The 10,211-nt window shown below is 50.3% G+C and overlaps 1 long non-coding RNA gene across 1 annotated transcript; it reads right to left on the reverse strand.

Annotated features, from left to right (window-relative positions):
• Window positions 1-3,138: 3,138 nt before the first annotated feature.
• Window positions 3,139-7,564, reverse strand: LOC129785736 (uncharacterized). Its single transcript, XR_008749923.1, has 2 exons — window positions 7,004-7,564; window positions 3,139-3,347 (listed from the first exon to the last, which is right to left on the reverse strand). It is a non-coding gene; the product is annotated as an uncharacterized LOC129785736 (long non-coding RNA).
• Between the last annotated feature and the right edge of the window lie 2,647 nt (window positions 7,565-10,211).

Here is a 10,211-nt window from a genome sequence, read left to right on the forward strand (position 1 = left end):
CCCAGGCCGCTGGCTGACTTGTGGGGGTGTCTCCCACTGAGGAACCCCTCTGTGGGACTCTCAGTCCCGGCGGGGATCTGACCTCTCTGGGCTTTCTGATGCTAGTCCTGTGCTCTCCCCAGGATTCGCCAGGCATCTACCTGGCAGTCACGTGGAGCAAACTGGAGCATTGCTGCTGCAGGGTCTGGCTGCAGTGGTTAGAGCCAAAGAGAGCTCCCCCCACTAAACCCTCCTCCGTAGGGAAGAGGAGGATGGCAAGACCTCTGCCTTTGGAGGGGGGGGCTTAAGGAACCGCGTGGTGTGTTCTGCCCTGAGTTTACCTTCCCACGCACAGGACAGTGGATGCTGTTGCAGATGCGATGTCAGGGCAAAAACCGGTGATTTGATTTGGTTGCTTGGGGCTAGATTTTCAAAGATCCTGGTAGGCATGTAAATACCTTATACCAATCTGGCCCCAAAGTAAAGGCGGTTAGTCCCAGCACCTGGCCCTGTGGGTGTGATTTGCAGCCAGCTGAAGCAGCATGATTTGTTCTGCCCCCACCCCCAAAATCAAAATTGTTGCAGGGATTTCTTGTCAGAGAAACCCAACTCAGCTTTTCCTGAATGGAACTTTGAGGAGCAGGATATAAGGGCCCTTTCTGAGAAAAGGCTTTGTCTGTTGCCTGGGTGCCGGGCTGCAGAGCGATTATCCCTTAAAATGTAGTGAGGAAACAACTAAGGCTGACCCTGGCTCCCTGAGCTCACCTGCATGCCGGTTCCGTGCACACCTGCCTGCAATGAGGGCTGCCCAAAGCCCCCCAGCGAGGGGCCTGCCCACAGCCCCCACAGCTTAAGTACCAGGGAAGAAGAGATCTCCCCAGAGGAGCATAGGGGAGCTAAATGGTTTGGTGGGGTGTGAGCTGGCTACAAAGGTGTGTATTCTGGGGTAGAACTTGGGTGGCTACGTGATTGTATACAACCAGCATTTATGTATGTGGTAAAGGATCTCACCTGGGGTCCGTGCCTTCATATGCTACAGCAGGAAAGGTTTGGGGGTGGGGGAGTGTGTCAATGAGCACTGTGTGGTTTTATTTGAAGTCAGATGAATGGGGAGGTTGTTTCGAGAGAGCCAAGGAATGAGTCAGAAATGCAGGGCTGTCCAGGGGCAGGGGTTTAGCCTCTTTTTTTTTTTTTTTTTTTTTTCTCCCCCAATGCTGCTGCGTGGAGCAAGATGCTTAGCATCGACAGTATTGTCAACTCACGATAATTACCTTGGTTAACCTCTAGGCAGATCAATTATCCCTTCTGACAAGGAATATAATATTAATACCCAGTTGTGTTGGTTTACTTACAATAGCTCTTTGGTGTTCTTCCATGGTATCACAACACATCTTAATCAGATGGTGAGTGGGCTTAATTAGCCGAAGTATAGGTTTTATTTTTTATTTCTATGACTACTTAATCTAATGGAAACACATTATCTGCTCCAAGGTCTGCAGTTTTCCATTTGTAATTATTGCTGCTCCTAATTGATAGTGCATCAGGGGTTGTGGTGGCAATATGGGAGTTGAAATATGTCGCCTTTCTTGAGTATGGCTCCTAATATGTTACTACAAAAGGATCTGTTCTTCTATGTGCTTAAGCAGATGGACTCCTGAGTTGGAGTCGCTGGATACCTGGCTTCTGTCAGAGGAAGGAGGAAATTCTTCGGAACTGTGAAATACTGAGCGTCTGTGGTGCGGGAGCTGCGTATTGTGAAGTTTATCGTGCCATTTCGTGGTGGAGTTCAGAGAATTAAAATGCCTGGATGCAGTAGTTGGAAGCTGTTCAGGTAATGGAAGCAAAACAGCTTATAAATTTCCAAAACGAGGCCTGGCATTTATGACTAAAACCTCACATTTCAGGACATGCAGATGGTTGGGAAGGAACAGCTTGGAGGGATGGGCTAATATCAATTTATTAATTGTAGCAATTTTTGGTGCCTTTTTTATCAAACAAGGGCTACGGGTGCCTGTTGCAATAGGTGGCAGTTTGATGCAGTGGAGGGAAGGGTTGGGGGGCCTGGGGGCACAGTGGCACTAGCTCCATCTCGAGGAGCCACGCGAGCTGTTCCATACGCTTCTCGTGGCTGGGGCTCGCGTGGCGTAGGCACCCGCGTGTCCCTCGGAGGGTAGAAGCCAGGCTGTGCTGCCTGCCGGGGCCGACGCGCCGTAACCTGCTGTGCCGTTTGACAGGTATATGAATGTATATATTTTTAGGTGCGCTTCACAAGTCTTACCATCTTCATGAGGTTTTTGGGTGTTGCCTTATCCAGCTTCTGCCAGCAGAGGGAAAATACAGGAACGTGCCAGACACTGTTCTCCTCTACTCGCTTCCACTAAGCGGACCCTGCCTAGTTGGAGAGCAGGCAGCAGGGCAGCCAGATACTCTCACCTTGATCTTCCTCTTCGGGCTGGCTGCACCTTGTCCTGGCTCATGCCACCTTGTACTCAGGACCCTAGCGAGGGCCTTCCCGTGCTTACTGGGAGGCAGTTTGTTTCAGTAAAATATTTGCATGGACTCCCTTGTGCCCAGCCTACTGTAGTGACAGGGAGAAGCTGAAGCCTCTTCCCCAGCCTCTCGCAGGGTGACTGATCAGGTAATGTTTTCTAAGCAAATGCACAAATAACATGAATTGGGGTTGGCACTGAGCAGTGAGGTGTAAAAAAAGCAATTTGAGGTGTTCTACGAAAATGCCAGAGTCTCTAAGATGTGATTGCTTGTCGGAAAGCCGTGCCCACGGTGCAGAACTGCAGCGGGCGCTGGGAGTGCTGCTGGTGAGGCATCAGCCCCGGGGGGAGCAGGAGGGCGAGCGTGCGGAGAAGGCACTAGAGCTGGCTTGGGAGACTGAGTTTACAGATCCCCTCTGCAATCCTGAGCTCATCACTTAATCTTTGGCTGCAGTGCCTTGGCCGTGGCAATGTGTTGCTCAGTATTGTAAACCACTCGGGGCAGGGAAAGCCTCTGCTGCAGCCGTGTGCAGTGCCCGCACCGGGGAGAGCCGCTGCGGGCAGGGAGGTGGGTGCAGACAGGGCTCGAGGGCAGCTGATGGCTGAGCCTGGGTGAGAGCTGCATTTCTTCCCCCTTAGCAGAGGCTGAACAAAAAGCACAGAGGCAGAGTTCAGCAGGGCCGGTATCGTCCTCTTATTTTCCACTTGTAAGTGTGACTTTTTGCCAAACAGATTGCTCCGCACAAGGTGCAAGATGGCATATGCATGCATAGCTTTGAGCCTGGGACCCATCCCTTGCCGATGCCCGCTCCGGGCGGTTCCTCCTTTGCCCCCTGCTGTGGTGAGTGCTGCTGTGCCTTCGTTTCCGTGTGAGCCTGTCTGGAAAGAGGCAGATGATATCTGAGATGGCAGCCTTGCATTTCTGCTCCATTTCCCTCCAGCCTCTGCCTCCTCCCTCTCCTCCTGTAACATTCATTAGCTGCGGAGAAAGGCAAGGCTGAAGCACTGAACAGAGGCTGTGTGCAACCTCTGAGTAACCTCGCTGCCAAAGCCTGTGCCTTTGCAGCCCTGCCATCTCTTCTCCCTGGAGTAATAAGTCCTCACCTCTGTGCCCCAGCTGCTCCGTGTAATATCGGTGTTCCTCGTTAGCACGGCAGAATCAACATCTGTCTCCTCTATAGCGTCTGTTTACACTGGGAAACTTCTGGGGGAAGCTCTATATTGTTACAAATAAAAGCAGCGTTGTAAGAGGCCTGGGAATTCCACGTTGTTTAGGAATTGCACATCTTTCAGGTTTAATAGATGAGCTGCTTGCAGCCTTCGGGGTGGCATGGCCACCTGAATGGCCATTAAGGTAAGCAGCCATGTTATGTGGGGTCTCCGCTGGGTGCAGAGTGCTGGGCTGGTTTGGGACAGCCTCCCAGCTCCAGGAGGGTCCCACGACTCAGATGTGTTACTGGTTAGCCTACTGCTCTCCAAGGCACTTTAAGGAGAGCCAGTATGTGCAGCCTGTGAAACCGGTCCAGCTCTATATGAAGGATCTATTCCTCACCAGAACGTTCATGCTCGCTTTGCTACCAAGCTGGCATCCCTGCTCCTGTGTCTCTTCTCGCCTGCTCTTCCCTGCCTGGCAGGAGAAAGGGCACTTCAATGTGAGGGGCAATGGTGGAGGTCGGAGCCGGTTTATATCTGTCGCAGAGAAAGGGGGGGAGCGGGAGGGCTGACGGCACGAGGCTGTGACAAATGAGACCCAGGAGCTCTGCCAGATGAGAAGTGCAGGCAGGCTCGAAGCATTGCGACCCATGTGGAGGGTCACGCTCCCAGACAATCAGGGGAGAACCCCCCCTGTGCTCTGCAACTGGTCAGACTGGTTAGTGCAGCTGGGTCTGCCGTGAGGGTTTGGCAGGTGGGCTGTTGATGTGATGCACACTGTTCTGCAGGTGAAACCAAAGGTGCCATCGAGGTTTCAGGAGAGCAGCTGGAGAGCTGCCATCCTTTCCAGCCCCTCCTGAATGCTCCTGGTGCTTTCCTCGCACGTCTTGACTGCTGCTTGAGCGCAATGCCAGGACAGGAGCTAAAATACTCTTGCAGATAAGGAGGCAAGGGAGTTATCTGGAAGCCTGCAGATACTCTATGTGAGGAGGAAGGTCACTGAAAAGAGGGAGGTGGTGGAGATGGAGATTAGGTGATTTGGAGATGGCTTGAGGGATTTAGTGGAGAGGCAGAGCTCCCGTGGAGCATGAATGGGCAGTAGCACCTCTGATGGATTATAGGGAGCCTTGTTCAGAGGCTTTCCATGTCAGTGCAGACACCAGCAGGGAAGAGACAGGGAAATCTTGCACTGAGAGGAGGCTGCAGAGCTCCAGATAGTGACATCCCTTGTCATTTCGCTCCCCACCCAGAAAGCATGCTGTCACGCAGGCAGAGCTGAAGCGGCCGCCTCGCAGCGTGCCAATGGGTGCTGCGCCTGCCTGCCAGTTCAGCAGGGCAAAGCCCCGAGGCAAAAGTGTGGCCGCAGGAGGCAGGTGGGGGATAAAAGGCCTTTTCTGCATCTCATGGTGAGATGCTTTTCCCACGGCAGGGTCTCTGCAGGGAAATTTCTGCCTGTCCTTCAGAGCCCCAGTCGTCTGTGCCTCGTTGTGCTCATCTCCAGCTTGCATGAGCTTGTTCTCAGCTGCATGGAGAAAATGCATCCCCAGACCTCCTTTGGCAGTGGCTGCATTTGGGATTTGCCCCTTTGTGTCCTGTTACAAACACTCTTCTTTTAGTGAAATCATGGCTTACAGTCTTGCCCCTACAGGCCATGTCTTGCTTACATCGTACTGGGGCTTTTCTGCGCCCCTTGGCTGCCACAGAAAATGCACGGTGAGCTGATACCGCTGTGCAATTGCTGTCAAGGATGTGAACCCCAGGTAATCAGCAACGAGATCATATCTTTTCAGCTGGACGTAAGGGGTGAGATCCCTCCATCACAACTGGACAAACTACATCAGACTTTATCCGCTATTGTTAAGGACAAAGAACAGGCATTTGTGTCCCAGACTTAAGCCTTCTCAAATCTCCAAGTATATTCCCCAAAGGCTTTTTCCTGGCTGTGTTTGCAGAGCCTTGTTGGTTTTTTTTCTCCCAATTACCTTTGTTTTCGATCAGTGTTGCACTTCGTAATATGTGTTTAGTAAACGTGAGGGGTATTTACTGCAAACTGGCAACTATGTTTCTCTTTCAAGTTGAGTGATTCCTCTGGGATGCTCCTGCCTCCCCCTCTGCTGGGCAGGGGTTGCCCGGCCAGCCCAGGGCCCAGATACAGCATGTTCCCCTGGCAGCAAGGCTCTCGGATGCTGCTGGCATCATTTTGTGCCTCCTCTGACATGCGGGAGGTGCCTGTATCCTGGAGAGAGTGTTAACGTTTAGATCAGCGCAATGGTCTGGGAATAGCATTGAGTTAAAAGGACCTCTCCTGAAAAGAGCACAGCAGGGACTTGGCTGAAGAGTTCTCTTATCCCTTCAAGCGTACGCGGCTGCACAGATTTTCATCAGCAGCCAGCTTCATGGTAGCCCATTAGGGCTTGATTTAGCCACCTTTGGGGAGGGGAGGAATGGGCATCTGCCCCGTGGAAGAGCCGCTGGGTCTCTTCTCCTTTCCCCTCCTGGAAGCTTGCCTGGGCCGTGCTCTCGGGGTCCTCGCCATGCCAGAGAATCATGCGAGCAGGTTCCAATGGGGTTTGTGCTGCTTTTGTAGTCACTATTTATGTTTCCCTCATGAAACTTGAGGCCAAGTTAATACATGTGTAATTACCCGCCCTATGCACGAGGCTGCATCCTAGTCTCTTAATAGTCCAAGGTGCTCTTCAGCTTGAAAGATGAGGTTTAAAATGTTTCTCAGGAACGTTTCACCATGTGTTTCAACAAGCCTGGTAGCTGTGTGAGCACACGGACCCATCTGGAGTCCTGCTAAGCTTTTGTCCTCATTTCTTGTGGCAATAACTTCAGCAACTTAATTACTGTGCTGGAGAAGTATTTCTTTTTATCACCCCCGACTTTCTTCCTACCTGATTTTATTGAAAGCCCCAGTTGTCACATCTTATGAGATGGTGGAGAAGTCCCAGTTTACCTCTTATGGGTCATCCATTGCCTTTTTATTGCCTCTTCCTACCAGTTGCCATTCCACAGCTGGAGTCTCATTTTTTTTAATCTGTGAAGGTCTTGGGCAACTCTGAAATAAAGACACCGCTTTCTTCTGAACTCCCCTGTCTCTTTGGTCCCCGTTTTGCGGTGGGGAGAACAGATGGGGTGTGGTACCCAGGGTGGGATACAGGAGCTGCCCTTGCAGCGGTGCTGTCCCAGCCTGAGGACTCTTCCTACCTTTCACTGCTGAGCAAGAGCTTTCAGCAAGCTGTCTGTAACGTTGGCAGCCCCTTTAGCTGAGCTGACAGGATTAATTTAAAATCCCATATGGTAGAAGAGTTGGCTTTTCCCTCCCAGATTGCTCCCGGCATGGATAGCGAGCCGCATTTGGCAGCTTGTTGCCACCTTACCTGATTTCGCTGCTGATCTCTGGAGCTCCTCGGTCTCCCCTGGACCCATTGAACCGCAGCAGCTGTCCTGCCCACATGGTGTTGTCATTCTTGCCTCTTTCTGGGCTAAAAAAGCGCATCAAAGCCTGTAATCGGACACCCCAAGTAAGTATGGGTTTTCAAGATCCTCCGTGTAATGGTCTGAGTGATTTAGGGATCTTGAAGGAAGGGGGAAGTGGGGGAAACTTCAATCTTTGGCCTGAGTTCTGACAGCAGCAGTTAAAAATAAATAATCCAGTTGCTGGGTGAAAAGTGCAGGGAAATGCTCTGCTGTTGGCAGGGAGGCAGCTGCGGCCCCAAGGTATTGGGGCAGTACCCCAGTGACTGCGCTGCGTTCCCGGCAGGGCGATGGAAGCTGGATTCTCCAGGGCTGGCAAAACTGGGGCAGTAGCACGGGAACCACTTTGCCTTGCAACAGGGGAGCAGAGACCCAGGTTCTGCTCAGGAGTTTGCCTTGATTTAATATAACTTCGGGCAAGTCAATTAATCTTTCTGCATTTGTTGCTTTTGCAGCTCCCAGCACTGAGGTTTTGTTGGTTAATGTTTAGAAAGTCTTTTGAAATGTGGCTGTTGGCGTCTGGGTCCAACAAAGAGAAGCAATTGTGAACAATAAAAGAATATTTTTCCAAAATACAGCGTAGTAAAAGCAGCTGAGATAAGGTCTGCTCTCATTAATTTAAAAAATGATATTTTTCCTCCTTCTTTCAATAAAAACTGTCTGCATGATAAACTGACATCTTTAACAATTGTTTAAGCTGCACAGGTTTAAATATATACTTCCTGCATAGGCTGCTGATGAGTCACTAGTCAAAATTATTTATCAGAAGTGATCGCTCTGCACTAGAAAGCAGAAGACAGAGCTCTTTTCTTGCCAGAGCTACGTGGTTACTGTGAACAATTACAGGGGCTCTAAAGTTCTGCCCATGATTAAATGATTTTGAGTCAGTTTTAACATCTTTGGGAAGCTGGACAAGTTTTCTTAGAAGGGTGTCTATGGCACTGAAAATGCAATATTTTCCATAGTTGGAAGAAATAAACGGAGCTTAAGCTGTTCTCGGGAAATGCAGTTAGAAATGCATTTTGGGAATCTCAGCTGCTCAGAGCTCCGCTGTCAATTTTTGAGTGCTTAGGATCCTATTTCTTTTGATTGCAAACACATATACATTCTTCAGCGAATGTGAGAGTAACTCGCTGTGCAGAGCAGAGAACAGACTATACCAAGGGCTGATGGCGAGAAAACTGGTTTAATAAATGTATATAGACATGCACGGACCCGACGAGCTTTTACTTGTGTCAACACGGGATGGTATGTGACAAGGATAAGCATTTTGAGGAAGGAGGCTTGTAACAGACGTACCAAAAGCTGGCTCTGAAGCATTGCTGTGTTGATTTAGAGACTTCATGGGACCAGAGTTGTTGGCATTTGTGATTTGACTTCACCGGGGCCAATATCGGTAATTACAGTGAATCTGGGAGGATGTTCACTTCAGAACGAAAATAGGCTCTGTTTGTGGACTGTTCATGGGCAAAAGGCTTAAAGGCGCCCTGGGCAAACCTGGATGAGGCAGCAGAAATAATAGAGAGGATGCTCAGTCATTAGAAATTGTTTATGAGCGTTGCTTGACTGAGCCCAAAGAGGAGCCATGGCACTCAGGGGATGCAAAGACAAATGCGGTGGGTTTGGGAGGGCAGCTGAACCCGCTGGTCCCTGGCAAAGCCTGCGTCTCTTTGAAGCCCCGCTTGCCTCTTGTCGCTGGTATCTGGTGGCAGTGAGCTTTGCGGCAAAATCCATGCCCTTGCCTGCTGAGGCACAGGGTCTCTTTCTTCTGGTGTTCACAGGGCTGCTCTCCTGTGCAAAACACCTTTATTTTCTTTTAATCAAATTGTCACCGGGAGACACATCTGTTCCTGCTTGCCTTGCTGCTTTCATCAGGGGCGAGGATGGAGCGTCCCTTTGAGCATGCCGATACTTATGCAAACGCACTTCAGCCAGGCAGGGCTACTCGGATATCAAAGGCAGAGCCTGAAGAGGTGGCCTGCTGGAATTTGCATATAAAATTGCAAGCTGAAATCCAAACAACAGAAAGATGTGAAGATCAGTGGGAAGGGTGAGCATGAAAAACACTGGCAGGCCTGTGGAAGAGTAGGAGCGAGGGCAGGTGGGGAGGACAGAGGCAGCGAGATATGAAAGAGCAGGAAAAGGAACACACAGAAAGCTTTAACTAACAGAAAAGTTTCTTGTACTGCAGACAGATGATGAAAGAGAGACAGTGAGGAATTATTAGGACAGAAGATAAGGAAACAGCAGAGATAGGAAATAATTATTTTGTATCTGTCTTTATAAATGAAAATGAAGGGCATTAACTTAAATAGGATTTAGATTTTCAGGGACAGAAGGGGATGAATTAGGAAAGTGTTCAGATAACAGCAGAAATGATTATTAAAGGTCGGGGGCTCTTGAAACCGACGCTGCTCCACAGCCCCCACTCAGGACGTGCGGGAGCATCCCTGGGGCTGCAGAGGTACACCCCGGGGGGGGCTGCTGTCCCAGAGGCAGTGCCTGGTGTTTGGTCCACTGGCTGGGGCAGCTGGAGTGGGTGCTGAGTGCTGGTGAAGCTGACAGGCCACCCGACTTGCCCAGGGAGGGATGAAGGAATATCCCTGGTGTTGGCACTTGGAGAAAAACTGTAGATTGTATCTCCCTGTTCCGGTGCCAGTCACCCGGGGAGCGGGCATCGCCAGCGTGCCTGTGCTGCTTCAGTAGGCAACCGAGCAGCCTGCCTGCTTACGCTGAACTGCTCCAAGAAGAGTATGTGCGGGGTCCATTCTCCCCCTCACACCCCTCGACTGCAGCACACACTTCCCCAACAAAGATGATGGTGTTTATCGTAATGATAATTAGGCACTATTTCTAATATTGCTGGGGGTGGGCGAGAAAACCCCAGCCCCTGTAAGAACTTCCTAGAGGTGTGTTTTTATCCCGCTTGCATACATAGAGCAAAACTCAGCAAGTCAAACATTTTTGTGAAGTTAAGTCAAACAGCCCTCGTCCGTATTACATTTTCATGCATTTAGAAGAGCACTTGCAAATTTCTTTTCATTTTGTACTTAGTTTAATTTCAGATGATGCTTCCCTTCTTTGCATGCATAGCTTTGTACCTGTTGTTAT

Source organism: Falco peregrinus, chromosome 15, assembly GCF_023634155.1.
Source record: "Falco peregrinus isolate bFalPer1 chromosome 15, bFalPer1.pri, whole genome shotgun sequence".
Taxonomy (NCBI): Eukaryota; Metazoa; Chordata; class Aves; order Falconiformes; family Falconidae; genus Falco; species Falco peregrinus.